At 47.6% G+C, this 4,957-nt stretch overlaps 1 non-coding gene across 1 annotated transcript; it reads right to left on the bottom strand.

Annotated features, from left to right (window-relative positions):
- Positions 1-4,664: 4,664 nt before the first annotated feature.
- Positions 4,665-4,737, bottom strand: TRNAG-UCC. The gene has a single exon. It is a non-coding gene; the product is annotated as a tRNA-Gly (tRNA).
- Positions 4,738-4,957: the final 220 nt, after the last annotated feature.

Genomic DNA, 4,957 nt, shown 5'->3' with positions numbered 1-4,957 from the left:
GTATGCTGGGCACCTCTTATGTACCTGGCATTGGATAAACAGACAGGAACCCCTACTTCCATGAAGCTGACATCCCAGAGAATGGGAGAAAATAAGTAAATAGCATGTATATCAGGATGTGAATGGGCTTCCCAGGTGGGGCTAATGGTAAAGAACCCACCTGCCAATGCAGGAGATGTAAGAGACTCAGGTTCGATCCCTGGATAGGAAGATCCCCTGGAGGAGGGCATGGCAACCCACTCCAGGGTTCTTGCCTGGAGAATCCCATGGACAGAGAAGCCTGGCAGGCTACAGTCCATAGGGTTGCAGAGTCGGACATGATTGAAGTGACTTCACACACACACACACACACACACACAGAGGATGTGAAAGTCCTATGAGAAAGCATAAAGTGAGGAAGAGGAGCAGAAGTACCAGGGGGAGGTGTGCATTTGTAATGGTAAAGAAGGTGTTACTGATGGGACTCCACTGGTGGTCCCAAGGCTGAGACTTCCCCTTCCCGTGCAGGGGGTGTGAGTTCAACCCCTGGCCAGGGCGTTAGAATCCTTTATGCCCAGCAGCCAAGGAGCCAAGACATGAAACAGAGACAGTACTGCAACAAATTCAATGTAGACTTTGAAAGTGGTCCACATTAAAAAAAAAAAAAAAAGAACAAACACTAAAAAAAGGCCTTACTGAGAAGCTGACTTTTTTTTTCTGATAGGAAAGAGATAGACTGTTGTTCCATACAGAAGGCCCAGCAAATGCAAAGGCCCTGGGGTAGGAGTGAACCCTCTGTGCTCCAAGAACAGCAGTGAGGAACAGAGTGAAAGAAAGGGAGAATGGATAGATGGTTTTTACGTCCTCTTTTAGCACTACATTTCTACAAGTCTCTGCTTCCCTCTGGCTGATAGAGCCAAGCCAGGATTGTGTACATCATGAGAAATTCACACCAATCGCTGGGCATTAGTTAAGTTTGTGTTCTCTCGGGGAGGGAGGTCTGATGAGCGTGCACAGAGCTCTTTCTTGCAGCCCCCACAAACCTTGATTCCCATATCTTGGCAATAATGGGAGGGGCGGATGGAAGGCCACCCTAAGAGGCGACTGGTGGAGCAGTTCCCTGGATGCTGGATCATCCATTAGCAGCATCCTCTCTTGCTCTCCTATGCCCAAAGGTGATTCTCCTCTCTGGCTTCTTTCCCCTTCAGAACCACATTGATGGTGGAAACTACTTCACTCTCCTGGACTCCAGGGCACACTAGAGCTCCTTGTCATTAAGATAAGGATGCTGGCTTTGGATCCAAGCAGACCTAGACCAAATTCCTAACCAGGATGACTGTGGTTTTCCACCTTCAGCTCCTCTGCTTGCTGGGCACAGGATCCTGGGCAAGCATTTAACTTCTCTGGGCCTCCGTTTCATCTTCTGCTAACAGGGTAGCGATGGTTACAACCTCCTGTCCAGGGTTATCGTGAGGCTTAACGAGGGCTCTGAGCTATCAGCCTGAATTACTATTACTGCCTTTGTTGCTATTGAGCCCTCTCCACTGGTCATCCTCTGGCAGCCAAGGGGTGAGAGGAAGGACAACCAGAGTGCATGAGACAGGCTCCCAGCTCTCAGGCCCTTGGGATCAGACGTGACTGCATCACAGAGAGGCATGGCTATCTGCTCCTGACGCCAGGGGCATGGGGCACTGGGGCAGTCCGGGAGCCAGTTTGGGAGTGGCTCAACCCTCCCAAGGGCACAAGTCTCATCTGGTGGGTTATTTAACTATTTTTACATCAAGAATGTAGCACAGGGACATGCCTGGTGGTCCCGTGGTTGAGACTCCACAATTCCACTGCAGGGGGTGTGGGTTAGATCCCAGGTCAGGGAGCTGAGATCCCTCAAGCCTCAGGACGAAAAAACCAAAACATGAAATGGAAGCAGTATTCACACACACTCAATAAAGACTTTAAAACATGGTCCACACCCAAAAAAATCTTTTTTTTTACAAAAATGATGTTATGAGCACAGTAGTTGTTCAAGAAATAATTTTTATCATTTTGTTTATTTATTTTTATTTTTGGCTGTGCTTGGCCTTTGTTGCCACACGCGAACTTTCTCGAGTTGCAGCGAGCCAGGCTTCCTCTCCAGTTGTGGTGCATGGGCTTCTCCCTGCAGGGGCTTCTCCTGCTGCAGAGCCTGGGCTCCAGGCGCACGGGCTTCGGTAGTTGTGGCCATGGGGCGCTTAGTTGCCCCGCAGCACATGGGATCTTCCTGGACCAGGGATCAAACCTGTATCTCCTGCATTGGCGGGTGGATTCTTCTTATTATTATTTAATTGAAGGATAGTTGCTTTACAGAATCTTGTTGTTTTCTGCCAAACATCAACACGAATCAGCCGTGGGTGCACCTACGTCCCCTCCCTCTTGAACCTCCGTCCCGCCTCCCTCCCCATCCCTCCCCTCTAGGTTCATACAGAGCCCCTGTTTGAGTTCCCTGGGACATGCAGCAAATTCCCATCGGCTCTCTAGTTTACATGTGGTAACGTAAGCTTCCATGTTACTCTCTCCATACATCTCACCCTCTCCTCCCCTCTCCCCATGTCCATAAGTCTGTTCTCTATGTCTGTTTCTTCATTGCTGGCAGGCGGATTCGTAACGACTGGACCCCCAGGAAGTCCTGTTCAAGAAATATTGACTGAGCGCCTTGAGGGTGCAGGCCCTGATCTAAGTGCCGGAGACAAGGCAACGAACGAGACACAGTCCCCAGGGGGCACATAGAACCTCGCAGAGAGAGACGTGGAGAAATAAAAGAATAAACAGACAATGAAATACACCATCTGATACTTTTCTCTGGCCTTCTCCATCCAAAACTCACTCCCGATCCCTTGCAGCCGGCTCTTTCCACAGTTCTCTCTCTTGCACTGACTGGCTTTGGCAGAGATTCTAGCTTGACTGGCCTCAGGAAGTCACCCTCAGCTCCCATTCCAAGTAGAATCCTAGCGCTGGGTATCTTCTTTGGTCAGGGGAATAAACACAAGAGAAGGGGGCTGTTGAGACCATTGAGAGCAGAGATCAACCGGGTCTGGTGAGCAGGGCGGGGTGAGGGAGTCCCCCCAGACTTTCCCACTAGGAAGAAATTGGGGTGATAAAGATGCCTCTCTGGGTTCCGAACCTGCTACATGTCTCCTACCAGGGCCTTCCTCCCTCCTTCAGGCCACTGGGACACTGGGGCCAGGGGACATCTGGAGTCCATTAGAATGGCATCAATCCCACATGGGGATGTTTTGACTGGACCCTTGGATGGATTTCTTGTACATTAACGGTGTTTATTTTCCAATAAAGATTCTGAAGTCAAGATTGCTGCCCTGGCCTCTTCTAAGGGGAGAGAGGAGCCGGAATGCCTACCCTGCTGACCCAAGGGTCTTTGTCTTCCGAGGAAGATGGTGGAAGCTTCGAGCATGGTATATCAGCTTGTAGGGCGTCAGAACCCAAGGTAAGCCCAACCCTCTCATGATACGTAGTCTCTGTTGTAGCTATTGAGCATCCCCCTGCAACACACAAACAGCAGCAGACAATACATAACCAATGAACGTGTTGTGTGTCAATAAAACTTTATTTGCAAAAGCAGATGGTGGGCCACAGTGGTATCCTCTGTTACCTCTGCCCTGCGGTATCCCAATGCTTCCCATAAGATCTTGGATGTGGTATGTGATCAATAAATACTTGCTGATTTGATGAGTGATTCTTGCTGTTCAGGAACTGTGAGAATTTGAACAAATCACTTTCTCTCTCCGAGCCTTCATTTCCTCATTTGTATAATAAAGGGATTGAATCAGATGAGCTGTGATAATCTGTGAGAGGAAGCAATGGCTGAGAATTTCAAGGTACCCACGGTATTTCTGAATTATTTTCTTATTTTAAAAAGGTGTGATGGGACTATCCTGGCCATCCAGCATGAAGACTTCACCTTCCAATGCAGGCAGTACAGGTTTGACCCCTGGTTAGAGAACTAAGATCCTACATGCTGAGAGGTGCAGAACAAAAAATAACTCTAGAAAATTTGGATATTTCTATGTAAAAAAACAGCAACTGGTCATACCTTGCACCATATACAAAAGGTTAACTCAAAATGGATCATAGATCTAAATATGAAACCTAAAAAGAATTTTTTTAAAAAAAAAGGTGTAGTGTATATGTGTGTCGTTCAGAGATTTATGCATCTTCTGGTGTTAATTGTTCAATTCAAACTTTCTATCACCATTTCTTTATCTAAAAGTTCTGGTTATAAATTACTGTGGGCCTCTGACCTTCACAATTCACAAGGGTACAACTGAGCCATCTTCCTGTCCCCCAGTCTGTCTTCCACAACAATATATTAGTGGAACTTCTAGTCATAAGTGACAAAAACGTAAGTGGCTTAAGCATAAAGAAAATTGATTGGCTCATGAAACTAAGAAGGCCATGTATACTATGACTTCTAGCACATTCCAGTGTGAAACTCCAAGGAGTGTGAGGTTGCTAAATTCAAACCTGCCCTTCCAGATATGTTTGTCAAGGTAGGAGGAGGAAAAAAAAATTCTTAGCTTTATTCATAGCTTTTGCATATGAAGCATATGGCACGTGGGTCTCCAGTAATTTTTTAAAACTTTTAACTTAATTGTTTATCTTTTGGCTGTGCCAAGTGGCATGTAGGATCTTAGTTCCCTGGCCAGGGATTGAACCTGTGTCCCTTGCATTGGAAATGCGGAGTCTTGACCACTGGACCACCAGGGAAGTCCCTGGGCCTCCATTTATACTCTTGTTCCGGGTCCAACAGATGAGCTGAACCTGGATGAGCGGCCCATGGCCACTGTGGATGGCCCGAGAGAGGCTGCAATGGCTCTGTCCCACACTGGCTGGGAGCCTGGAGGCAGGTGGCTTAAGAGTGCTCTCTAAAACGGGACTCCAAAGAAGGTCCAAGTCTCGGGGTTATTGTGAGAAGCAAGTGAGATAA

The sequence above is a fragment of the Cervus canadensis genome, chromosome 10, assembly GCF_019320065.1.
Source record: "Cervus canadensis isolate Bull #8, Minnesota chromosome 10, ASM1932006v1, whole genome shotgun sequence".
In the NCBI taxonomy this organism is placed as follows: Eukaryota; Metazoa; Chordata; class Mammalia; order Artiodactyla; family Cervidae; genus Cervus; species Cervus canadensis.
Note: the sequence above shows the minus strand (reverse complement) of the source record. Positions and strands in the feature narration are given on the sequence as shown.